The 13310-nt window shown below is 36.8% G+C and overlaps 1 protein-coding gene across 20 annotated transcripts in view; it reads left to right on the top strand.

The window, feature by feature from the left end:
- MAPK10 (mitogen-activated protein kinase 10) overlaps nt 1-13310 on the top strand; it is a 438482-nt gene that overhangs the window by 187596 nt on the left and 237576 nt on the right. For 3 of the 20 annotated variants that reach the window (XM_054688439.1, XM_054688443.1, XM_037530739.2), the window contains one exon: nt 7323-7550. The exons of 16 other annotated variants lie outside the window; for them this stretch is intronic. The gene's annotated coding sequence lies outside the window, so the exon portion shown is untranslated. The remainder of the gene's footprint in view (nt 1-7322; nt 7551-13310) is intronic. One more of the 20 variants, XM_037530734.2, reaches the window with a different exon arrangement.

Genomic DNA, 13310 nt, shown 5'->3' with positions numbered 1-13310 from the left:
GTGAGAGAATTCACCAGAGCCAAAGTGGGGAACAGAACAGGCAGAGTGATGAAATACACTGCTGAGGGAAGCAGCGGACGCAGTAGGAGAGGTCTGCGCGCCATATGGGACCCTCGCCTGTGGCCGGGGATGGAACTGGAGCTGCAGAGGATGCGAACAGCTTCGCAGCCCAGCGCTCAACCGTTGCGCCACCGGGGGAGGCCCTGTTTCTTGCTTCTTAATGTGGGCCTGTATTGTAACTATCTTCCCTGTTAAGATTTCTTTTGCTGTATCCCAAAATAAGGGTCGTATTTCTTTTCAGGTTATGCCAGAGAGCTCTTACTGTTTACAATTTTTTATTCTATAGTCTTTTGTTCTGTTCATGTTTTTTCCGACTTTGTGCTTTCATGCTCACCAATTTTCTCCATTTCTGGCATTATCCTGTAGAATTGTTTTCCAACCTTTACTTTCATTTATGATTGTCTTCAGAACTTAGATGTGTTTCTTAGATGCAGCAGAAAGTTGGATTCTGTTTCCTAATCCAACATGATACTCTGTGTTTTTTTTTTTTTATTGGTGAGTTCAGTTCATTGATGCTTGGAATGATTATTGATATGTGGAAGTCTGTGATTGCCATTTTGTTTACATTTTTGTGGTTCTGTTCAATTCTTTGCATTCATACCTCTCTTTGTTTCAACTCTTGAAGCTCCTTTTAATATTTTTTGGAGGAGGGAATTTAGTGCTTGCAAATTCCCAAAGATTTTGTTTGTCTGAGAAGGTTTTTATTTCTCCCTTATATAGAAAGGAGAGCTTTGCAGAATAAAATATTATTGGCTGGTATTTTTTTTTTCCTTGTAGTACTTTGAATATACCACTCCATTCTCTCCTTGTCCATAGTATTTTAGAGAATTCTGAGAATTCTAATCATTGTTCATTTGTAGGTTGTTTCTCCCCCCTTATCAGCTTCATTATTTTATCTTTGTTTTGGACTCTTGGGAGCTTCACTCCTATGTATCTTGCTGTAGAGTTCATTTTATTTAGGGGGTTTGGTGTCCTCTTAGCTTCCTGTATTTCTATGTTCATTTTCATCTTCAAAGTTTAGGATGTTTTCGTTGATAATTTCCTTATGAACATAATGGACTGCTCATCTTTCACTTAGCTTATTATACATCAGATGGGGCACACATAACTTGCTCTTATCTTATAGTGACAAAGTTTTTCAGCTTCTTTCTTCCTCTTCTCCTTCTGGGATTCATATGACTCATATTTCCTTCCCTCATAGTGGCAGATGATTCTCATTCTCATTTCTTTGTCTCTCTCTTCCTATCTTCGTTCTTTTTGTGTCTGTATCTTTGAGATCACTTACTCTTCACTTGTTCTATCCTACTTTCATGAATTCTTCCAGAATTTTTTACCTCCTCCACTTTTTTTTTTATATCCTGCAGTTCTGTTATTTTCTAAAAAAATCAAGCTCAGTCTTTTATTCTTGATTGTGTTTCTCATAGCTTCCTTTTCCTTTTCTGAGTTTTCTTGTATATCTCTGGGTTTTTCTGGGTTTTATTTGTATTGTTCTAGTTCTTACTGTAATTTTTTTTTTAATTATGGCAGCTTTGAATTCTTTATCTGATATGAAGAAAAGTTCTTCCATGTCTGTGTTACTGGAGATCGATTTTCTTCCTGTGGTGTACTGTTTCCCTGAGGACTTGCTTGGCCACTTGTAATTTTCTTTCTCCCCATTACTTGCTTTTGGGTTGACTTTGCTGCAGGTGGAGCTTCTATTGAATGTGGGTCTTCTCCTACTGTTTTGGGCATTTACCAGGGGTTTGATACAGTGCAGCTCTAGGCATGCAGCAGAGTAGAGTTCCTGCTTGGGGTGGCTGGGCCTGGAGGGTGGGACCTCTGGCAGTGCTCCCCACCACCCCTGGTGCAGGTCTGTGTGTGTGGTGTGTGGCAGTCTTGGTTTTCTGGGCAAGCAGTTGGCAAGGTCTCATGGGAGGTCATGAGGCCATTGGCTCCTCCAGCTTAATTCTTGATGTTGGTCCTGAGTCTTACCAGTGAGTGTGAGTGCTGGAGAGGAGCTTGTGGGAAAGCACAAGACCTTTGTATGTCTAGGCTTGCACTGGTGGATTCCCACAGGAGGCCATCAGGCCTCTGCCAGTCTGAGCATGTGCTCGTGGGGGTTTCTGGGGGGTTTCTGGCCTTCCTGAAGTGGATCTGTCTCTTATTGGTCTTGGTGGGGAGTGGTAAAGTCTTGTAGAGAGTTGGAGGCCTCTTTCAGACTAGCAGGGTGCTGGTGGGGATGTCACAGAAGGTTACAAGGTCTCTGCTAGTCTCAGTGGGTGCTTGTCTAATTTTTTTTTAAATGATTAGGTTGAGGTTACAAATTAGGAGGAAGAATATCCTTTCAGTGTACTTCATTGTGGAGTGTACAATGTCAGTACATCTTGTTACTAGTGATCTTAACACTGATTAATTGTTTAAGGTGGCAATACCTTATTTTTAATTTTTTTTTACTTTTGAAAAGATTACTTTTGAAAAGATTAAGTTAACATTTCTAGTGTTTTGTAAATTATATTTACTTTTATTAGCCAGTTTTGTTATATTGAAAAATCCCTAGCTTATATGAATTCCTGGAGCACACATAAATTGCTCTTATCTTATAGTGACTAAGTTTCTGTGGTTTGGAACATAAGCTGTTCCTTAAATTACACATAACTAAACACCCCATCTGATGTATAATAAGGTAAGTGAAAGATGAGCAGTCCATTATGTTCATATTTTGGAGTAGACTCTATAGCCAAAGGCATTCTTATTCTGACACTAAGCTTAGTACCATTCTAGTGAGTTAGTGAATTATAGTCAATTCTGTCTACTTAATGAGTATCAAAGACATTTCTTCACTGTTCTTGAAAGCTACATTTGTTTGTAAAGCCTTTAGGCCAATTGGCTATTTCCCTAGATTTTATGATACTATATACAGCTGATTGAAAACAATCATCCCTACTTAAAATTGTACAACTATCTTTGGTATGAGTAGACAATGTGCCTAAATAGTGATAAACACAAATTATAGTTAAAGAAATCTTTTTATAACTGTTCCTGTGTAAACCTGTGATTTTTTTGTAATATGTTTTGTTTGTAACTGAAGTGCCTATTTAAAAGCCTATGTGATTTTATATTTGTGTGTTTCATATATAATACATTTTATATTGTTTCTATAAATATAACCATCCATTTTTTTCCTTTCCAACCTTTAAACTCTCCTGAAATTTTTGCAAATAAGGGGTAGTATTACATGTGTTTATTTACTCAAAGATAATATCTGTTCCAGACCTCAAACAGGTAGTGAAAATACGTAATTTTTTTAGTAAACCATTTGTTATTAAAATTAAATTTAGATGGGTAACAGAGGAGATGTGACCCAATCAGGAAAATTACATACTCATGATAAGCTAGTGTTTAGCATGCTACAGTTCTAACAATGCTTTTAAATTTGGAAGATGGGGCCTCCCTGGTGGCGCAGGCGGTTGAGCGCCACACTGTGAAGCTGTCCGTAGCCTCTGCAGCGCTGGTTTGATCCCCACCAGCCGCAGAGCAACCCACATGGCCCGGCAGACCTCTCATGTCTCACTCGCTGCTCCCCTCAGCAGTCCATTTTGGTCATTCTGCCTGTTCTGTTCACTGCTCTGTCTCTGGCAAATCCTCTCACCTGCATATCTGGCCTGTACCCTGGTTCTTGTATAAATAAAATAAATCTTAAAAAAAATAAATTTGGAAGATGGCAATATGGTTATCCATGTTTGTATATTTTGCTTTGGCAAAAAGAACTTAGTGTTTTAAAAAGTTCCCTCTGTGTAGCCATCTAGTCACATCATCATTATCTTTGATCTCAATGCTTAGGTATTTTAAAACACCTTTTAGTAATCTTAATATTACTTTTATGATTGTTTTAAAATAATTTATTAGCTTGTTACTACTAAGAGCTAGTATAGAATATTGGAACACTGCAGTTTCATTTTAACATTCATATTTGAATAATCACAGAAATTTAAAAAATCACTCAGTTTACTTCCCAGGATATGCCACAAATGATATGTTTGCAAATGACTATTTCCTTTTAATTTAATTTTATTTTTAAGTGAGTGTGGGGAAGTCAGAGAAAGAAGCGATTTGGCAGCAGACAGCAGGACAGGAAAGTAACTTTTTTATAGTTTTTTTTTTTGAGTTTATGAATGGATTAAAGAGTTCTTACTCAGAGAAAGCATGCAGTAGTGGTGTGTTGTAGTTATTGTGAATGAACTAATCATTAAGTATTAAATTTTGTCACATACTTATTAAATACAGCAATTATTAAAACCTTTATAACTCACAAATACTATAAAACAAAGATAATACAAACTCCAAGCTATAACTTCCTAATTTAAAAAATTCTACTTTATTATCATTATTTTTTTAATGCTCATGAGGCTATTTATGTCCTTTGTGCCTGTGTTGTTGAAATACTCTAATGGCATGCCATTGTGCATCTCCTGCTACTTCTGTGCACAGGGCACTCATGTTGCTAGCTTGATAAGCTTATGATTAACATCAATATGTATGATAAGGACCATGGCTAACCAGTTGTGCCACTGGAGCTGCACCTGAATGTGTATTTTCTTAAAATAAAAATAAATGTGATGGGAGACCCTGTGATTTAAAATCACTTTTCTATCATTACTGGTGTTCTGTCATTCAAACACAATACATTCATAAATCTCAGGGTATCTGAGTATGCTATTGTATTTCTATGTTGGGGATACTTTTCCTTCCAATATACAGTTGGTTAATTTTTTTTTCTTATCAGAATTTGTATGTCAGCTCTTCAGAGAGACCTTGTCTGATTATCCTATGTAAAATAGCCTGTCCCACCACTCCCTGACATGGCACATTTACCATTCCATTACCCTCTCTTTATTTTCATCATAGAAACTACTACTCTGTGAAAGTATGTAGTTTATTTGTTTATTGTCTTCCTTATTTTAATATAACTCTCTGAAGGGAGAAATGTATGGATGATCTTTTTATTTCTTATTTTCAGTGCATAAAGCAAGGGTAGGCACGTAGTAGATGATCAGTATATTTTTGTTTAAATATGGTTTAATATTTGAATAGACTATATCAGTGAAAGATATCTACATTAAAATAAGGGTTGAGAGAGAAAGTAATATTGAATATAATATAAAATGATGTTAAAACACTACCACTTTAAAAAAAGTTTCCTTAAGATGCTGAGATTAGTTATTCCAAACTAAACTCTGTTGTATTTTCTGTGTAATTTACATAAGTAAAAATACAGTGGTATTTTGTTAAGTTTCTGGAGAGAGAGAATTTGGGAACTGAGTATGTCAAATCCTAGTTAGAGATGAAACTTGTACATTGCATTAATTATGCTGTACTCATTTGTGGAAATAAAGCTTCTAAAGCAACACTAATTACATGAATGAGGGAGAGAGTTTTATTTTAAGGAACAGCAGGACATTCAGATTTTTTTGTGACATTTCTCCAGCTATAGCAGCTCACTGTCAAGAAATACTTCCATTCCCTGAAGAATTTTTGTTAGGTGGAAGCTGAGGCTGCAATTCTATTCCAAGCTAAACTTTGTATAATACAAGCAAATAAAATGCAAAAGAACATTTTCAGTGACTTTGATGAGGCTAGCTATTTTTAATATTTCTGAAATATTTTTAATATTTCAGACCACACTGGAATGTATGGTCCATAAACCAAGGAGTCAAGGGTAACATGGTTCTTGGATAAGAGGAGTAATGTGAGGATTGGCAAGAATTTGGGGTGGGGGGGAAGCACTTTTATTTTTTTACAATTTTTTTTTAATAAGTTGCTGGGTTTTTTTGTGTTTTTTTTGTTTTTGTTTTTGTTTAAGATTTATTTATTTATACAAGAACTGGGGTACAGGTCAGAAGTGTGGGAGGGTGAGAGGATTCACCAGAGAGAGCGGGGAGCAGAACAGGCAGATGGACCGAAGACACTGCTGAGGGGAGCAGCAAGCGAGGCAGGGAGGTCTGCCACACCATGTGGGTTTCTCCCTGGCAGGCCGGGAATCAAACCTGAGCTATAGAGGATGCGGACAGCTTTACAGAGCAATGCTCAACCCGTTGCACCAGCAGGGAGGCCCCTACAAATATTCTTAAGCACTAATTATATACCAGCCATTGTTTTAGGTGCTAGGGATACAATAAAATAAATACTTTCTATTCTCAAACAGTCTAATGGGGGAATTCAAAGAAGTAAACATGCTCTGCAAAATAGTGTAGTAATTGCTGTGATGAGGAAGTTCAAGAGCACATTATAGGCACAAGCAACCCAGATTTATGAAGTTTGAAGAGATGAACACATTATGATTAGACTTTTAGATTAATAAGTCTTATTGTCCTGTGAAAGTGGATTGGAGAAAGTGATATGCTAACAAATATTGAAAAATGGAGTTTTCAGGAGAAGAAAACCCTCTGATTTGTTTGCCTGTTTTAGTGGTCTGTATATTTTCATTATGCTGATTTGAGACCAATATGATATCGCTGAGCAAAGATGAGAAGAGCTGATTTGCTCTAGTGAACTGATATTAGTACATCTCTGTTTGAAGAAGATAGAATGGAGTCTTAGAGACTTATTAAACCAGGAAAGAGATGGTGTGGTCTAAACTACACTGGTGAGATTTGAATAACTTGCAAAGATAGTGAAGGATAAAGAAGCAGGTTAGAGTGGTGCTTAAGAATTAAGGCAGTAGACCTAAAGCCGATTTTGACTCTAAATCCTGGTATTGCCCCTTAACTAGAGCTGTGCGACTGGTCTATCTTTTAGTCTCTTGGGTTTCAATGTCTCATTTCTAAATTGCTGCTTCTGATAGTTCCATACTCTGAGGGTTGATAAGAGGGGAAAACGAGTCAATACACATGAGGTGCTTCAAGCAGTAAACATTGTCTTCAATTAATAAACATTATCTTTGGTAACACAGAGGAGTTATTGCTGATTGCTGATTAGTGTGATGATAACTGGGCAAGGAAGGAAAAAATGGAGTCAAGATTGCCTAGTCAGTCCAAACATATATACAGACATGTAATTTTTCATAATGTCCTCAGTGAACTAGTAAGGATGGAAACAAATTTAGCTGTGTAGACAAGGGGTTGTACAGTACAGATGGAGAGCATACTAGGGGTGTCTGATCCTGGGAAGTAGTACTAAAGGTAATCTGGGGGCTTTAAGGATACAGATTCTGTGCCATGTTAAGCTTATTGCATCTACTACTTTCAGGGTAATATCCAAGTATTTTAATTTTTGATGTTCCCAAGGTGATTCTGATGAACTCAGCTCACAGAAAAACATGTATGTCCATTTGAGAAGGAATATTTCAAGAATTTAAGCTTATGAAGGAGGTTGTAGAAGAACAAGACTGTTGGGAACTGAAGAATGGAAATGGAAGAGACCCAGACATCTGTAAATTCCGATGAAAGGAGCCAGCAGACAGGAAGTATTAGGTGATACGAGACAAAGATAATAAATGACAGAGAGAACTTCTGGTAAATAGAACATGATAGGTAAAAGGTAAAAGGAGAAGTGAATAGATAATCTATTCATATTAGCTGAAGGGAATAAGAAGGAATGGTGAAGATCTGGGTACACTTTATGGTTATGGTTAAGGCTAGAATTATGACTTGTGAAAATAATGTAAAAATTTCTTATTATTTAGATGAAGGCTGTTAAATTTTCCTATTGTATTCATTGCCCTTTTATTCTTACTAATAATAGAATCCCCTGAATTTTAGCAAGCACATCAGCTCCCTTGCAGCTAAGGGTGGTTAGGTGACTGTGTCTGGGCCAGTGGGATGTGAATGGACTATGATGTATACGCTTTCTGGGGAAGATAAAGTAGCTTGCTCTTGCCCCTTCCAGTTGGCTGGAAATGACTGAAATGGCTGTCAGTTTTGGACACAGAGCAAAAGCCACATGTTTTCATCATGTGAGAGCATGAGCCAACCTGTGAGTTTGGAGTATTGGCTGTCCTGCACATAGCCTGACTGCTTCCCTGTATATCTGCACACTGTTATATCAGGAACAAATAAGCATTTATCTTATTTTATTTTTATTTTTTTGACAGATTCTGCTTCAGGTTTATTTGTACAGATAGCACAGAAATACACTAGTGCCCAAAAGCCAGTAGCCCAGGTGTCAGACCAGTGCTTCTATCCTCACATGGGTAGAGTTCTCTATTCTGGAACTTTAGTGGGGGGCTGAGCACATTTTGGGTTCCAGCATCTTTTACAGCCTAAGCACCTTTGGGAACTTACACACCTTTGGGGACCTGTACTACATCAATGTCTTGGGGTCTGGGTTTGAGTCTTGATCTTTAGCCAGGAGAACCTGTGGCCCTTGATGATGCAGACATAAGCACGGTTCCCAAACTTGGAATGAGCAGTGTAGGCAAATCCACTGCTGTCCTTGGGGATGTTGGCCATGACCTCCTTGGGCTTTACCAGGGTTCTGGCAGCCTCAGCACATGCACTCATCGCCTTGGCATTGTTGGCCTGCATCTTCTTCAGGCCCTTCTTGTGCTTCTTGGCAAAACTCCTGTTCCTTCGAACTTGGGGTCCACTTCCTTTAAAGATTCATATCTTTGTGATCAAGGTTTCTTGATGCCATTTCTGCACCATTTTCCGCATTTGTTGTGTGTGGTGTGGTTCTTGGACTTGGTCTTGTCTACATCGAAGAACACATTTATCTCGCTCCCTCTATCTTAATAAGTATCCTTGTTAAGATAGTTTTCCTGGGCATTCCTGGTGGCACAGGCAGTTGAGTGCAGTGCTGTGAAGCTGTCCTCAGCCTCTGCAGTGCCGGTTCGATCCCCGCCAGCCTTGGAGCAACCCACATGGTGAGCAAAACTCTCCTGTCTCACCCGCTGCTCTCCTCAGCAGTGTATTTCATCAGTCTACCTGCTCTGTTCCCCACTCTGTCTCTGGTGAATCCTCTCACCCTCCCATACATCTGGCCTGTAATCTGGCTCTTGTATAAATAAAAAAAAAAAAAATCTAAAAAAAAAAGATAGTTTTCCTGTTACCCGACTAGTACAAGAGGTTAAATATTCTTTGTGAATGATAAAATGAAATTATTATCTGACAATTGAGAATTAGTAGGGACGAGCATAAAGTTTGCAAAAGTTAAACTTAATTTGAAATAGCTAGTGGGTGGGTGGGGGCTGGCATCGTAAGCAAAGTACTAGAAAAGCATGGAGATATCACCTCATAGTCTTGAGGGAATGCAAGAACATTGATTCATGGAAAAAGGAAATATGAATGTAAATATAAATAATGTAAAAATTCATTAATATTTAATGTAATATAAATTACTTTAATGTAATTATGTAAATATCAACTGAATAGCCTTAATAAAATGGAAAAAACCCAAACCACAGCAAAAACCACAAACATTTTTATTCAGGTTACAGAATTTCTACCAAGAATATTCTCAGCCTTATAGTTAAAAGACATTTTGTAACAATAAAGATCAAAACTGCATTTTCTGTTTTAGTACATATTGAATCACCTATGCACCAATACACAAGTCAGCTTACAAGGCTTGCTTGACATTGAAATTCAAGATGGAAAATGCTTTAAACTTTTCATGGGAAGTTTTCTGAAGGGGGCAGATGGATTTTTAATTAATACTTAAAATTCATATATTTTAACACTTTGGTAACTACTATATACATCATTGGTTCTATGCATCTACTTTCACCATCTTTTCTCAAGACAGTAAAATCATATTTGGCTTGAGGATCTGTCCAGCATGGGCCGACCACTACAGTCTTTCATAAGATGGTGAAACTTTCTCTGGTATTTCTTATTTTTTTGATCTTTTGCATTTGTTAAAATGTGATTTGAAGTTTGATATTCCCAGAATAGACCATAATTTAAGCAGTTGGGGTCACTCATTAGAAGCAGACAGTATCATTTCATTGCCATAAATTTTCTTTTTTCTGAAAAATTATGCAGATCATTTTAAGTTGTGGCCTTCATTATATTCTAACAAGGGAACACCTAGTATCCCTATGTTTTATGCAAAATAAGCTCAAATTTTATCCCCTAATAGGTAAAGAGGTAAGGATTTTCTGTTTTTGCTGATTTAGTGTAATTGGAAGTGATTCTTTAAGAATTTCATCATGATCAGAATTGTATATTTATCCTGTAAAAAACCTTGTGTGTGTTCATTCAGTGATTGCACCAAATCATACGTTTTAAATTTCTTTGTTTTAACAAAGATCCTTTGTTTTGATAAAGCGAAAATAATATAATGCCAGTGAAAGCAGGTTTGAAGAATAGACTTTGTACATGTAAAGCCTTAGAAAGGGTTGGTGTTCACTGGGGAAATGTTTTAATTTGGGAGATAGTGCCTTAAGTCAAATTCCTTATTATCCTCTATTTAATTGAGAAAACTGCTTAAGCCCAGTCTTTCTGTCAAGTTTGATTGACAGGTTACTACTAGCTGGAGATGCACTGGAATGTTGAGTACCTTAAAATATCTTGAGACTTCTTGAAGAGAAGTGATATATATGTAACAGGAGACAGAAAATATTAATATGTGAGGAGACATGTTTTTCTCTGTTCCCCTGACTAACCAATTAACTACAGATTGGCATAAATTTTAGTGGCTGAATAATAGAATCATGAATCGGTACTTCCATGAAGATATTATCTTTAAAGAAAAAGGAGAGCAGGGTATGAAAATGAAGAGGGAAATGAAAGGGAAAGTTCTAACATGAGACAAAAAGATAAGGATGGAGGTTGCGGGCAAAGAATTGAAAGTGAAACTGGAGAGATTCAAAGGGTAGGAAAAATTGGAAATCAACAGGTATGAGAAGAAGGGATATTACAGAAGTTGGTCTTAAGTTAGATTTCCTTTAGTACTTTTTAAGAGGTGCAATACAAATAGGGAGTGAAAATTAAATTTTTTTTTTTTTTTTTTGTGGAACCCTCGCCAGTGGCCGGGGATTGAACTGGCGCTGCAGAGGCTGCGGGCAGCCTTGCAACCCAGCACTCAACTGCTGCACAACCAGGGGAGGCCCAAAATTAATTACTTTTGTTTGCTATATTTTGTTTCTATGAATATATTTACATTTGGAAAAAAAAATCACAAAAATTATAAATTAGTTCCCTATTTTGAAATACCTGAGATTAATGCTTAATGAAAATTCAATATGATGACAGCAAAAGCTTTCACCAAATTTTAGTGTCTGATTGCCCAGAGAGTCAAATTTGTGACTCTTGGCAATAAGTCAACTTCTCTTGATATCAGAGACACTAGTACAAAATTGTGATTGTTTCTCCCCAAATATTTTATTGACCTCATGCTCACAAACAAGTTAATATCTATGTTACAAAAGTTACAAGATTTTTCATTGGTTGATTTTATTGACAAGATTTTAGATTAGATTAACATATGAACATTTGGAAATTATTTGAGTTTTGCTAATAGGTACAGCTTACATCTTGACTTCATTAATTACTCAGTTAATTGTTTTTCTTTTGTTAAGCCTTAGGCAAATATATAATCCTGCACTCAGACAGCTTTTGTTTACTCCTTATTACAATGGAGCTTGTGGTTTCCTTAAAATGAGAATGCTGATATGTACCCCATTTTAAGTAGAAATAGCAGTTTTAAAAACGTTTTAAGAAAATAATGAAATTTTATAATTAGATAGGTTAAAGTGTTGGTTTTTACTTGGTTATTTTATAGAATTTTGAAAATATCTGCAATCTACCATTGTGAAAAATTTATTCAAAGGGCTGCAAGATACCATTGTGGTGTTTTTATTCAGAAGCTGGCTGACTTCTGTGTCACAGACCCACCATGCAGGTGGGTTAACACACATTTTGCAGAGTGCTGCTAAAGTGGATTTCTGGATAGGAGATCAAATCATTTGACAATGCTAGTGCACTTACTAAGACCAGCAGTTGATTTAATTTGCTCAATAGGCATGTTGACCCCAAGATGTCTGAGATCTCCTATGAAATATCTTAAGTTCAGGCCATTTAACAAATATCCTCAGAAAATGTGGATTTTTGGTCAGAGGCAAATGGCATGCATAGTTTGTCTTTTCTTGACCTGTGAACCTTTTTCATCCATTTCCTGGAATAGACCTGTCTTAGATAGACTGGAGCTACAATAAATACAGTAAAAAAATAAGAAGCCAAAATGTAAAAGAAATCATCTTGAAGTGTTGATGTTAGTTGTATTGTGTTTTTATGTTTCTCACCAAAAGATTTTAACTTAAAATTTAATATTTAATATAAATGTACGGGAAGAACAAACTTCAGTCTCTATTTTATGCCATATAAAGATTAATTTGTGATGGATTATAGATTTAAACATATAAGCTAATCTTGAACAACTTCTAGGAAAAAAAGAATGTATTTTCATTTTGGGGTAGAGAGGACTCCTTATACAGCAACCAGAAAGCATTAATACAAGAGAAGAGGTATGGTAAGTCAATCCTAATAAAAAAAAATTAAAATTCTGCTTGTGCACTGACAGTGTTAGGAAAATGAAATTATAAACCACATCTGGAAGAAAATATTTTTAATACAAAATTTCACCCTGTACTTGTTTCCAGATAAATATTTTTTTAATTTCCTGTGAATCAATTATAAAATGATAAATAAGTCAGTTAAAGAAATTGGACAGAAATTTGAGTACATATCTAATTCACAAAAGAAAATATAGGAAAGACTAATAAGCTCTTGAAAAGGTATAAACATTATTAGTTACCAGGAAATGCAAATAAAACTGTAACAGGGTGGTCCCCAGGAAAGGGGGAGGTTCCCTGCCCCTCCCAAGGGAGGGTGGAGCTGAGCAGGAAGAGGAGAAGCTGCAGAAGAGACTGAGGAAAGAAGCAGTATGGAGCCAGGAGACCTGGAGGAGGCGCATGGAGCCTAGAGACACATGAAGAAACTGCGCTTGTCTTTTGGTCGTGGACTGGGTGACACAGATGTGGGTGAGACCCGTGGGGAGGTGACAATGGCAGCTTTTATCTTGATGTTGATTTTGCTCTTTTCCTTCTGGGCTTGTCTGATTGTTTCTGACCCTTTGCTGTGGGTCCCCACTGGAAGGTGCTTTAGACTCATGGCAGGCTTTGGGGCCTTGCTCTGGGCCAATCCCATTTGGATGGACTTTTACCCACAAGGGGACGGGTAACTCTGGATGCTTCACTTAGAAACTAGACTCTTTGCCTTACCTGTATTGTTTCCTAGTTTTATTAAAGTTCCTTCCCATTAAAGTCTCCTATG

This window comes from Talpa occidentalis, unplaced genomic scaffold, assembly GCF_014898055.3.
Source record: "Talpa occidentalis isolate TD23 unplaced genomic scaffold, MPIMG_talOcc4v2.1 talOcc4.6, whole genome shotgun sequence".
NCBI classification, from domain to species: Eukaryota; Metazoa; Chordata; class Mammalia; order Eulipotyphla; family Talpidae; genus Talpa; species Talpa occidentalis.
This window is presented reverse-complemented; position numbering and strand designations above follow the sequence as displayed.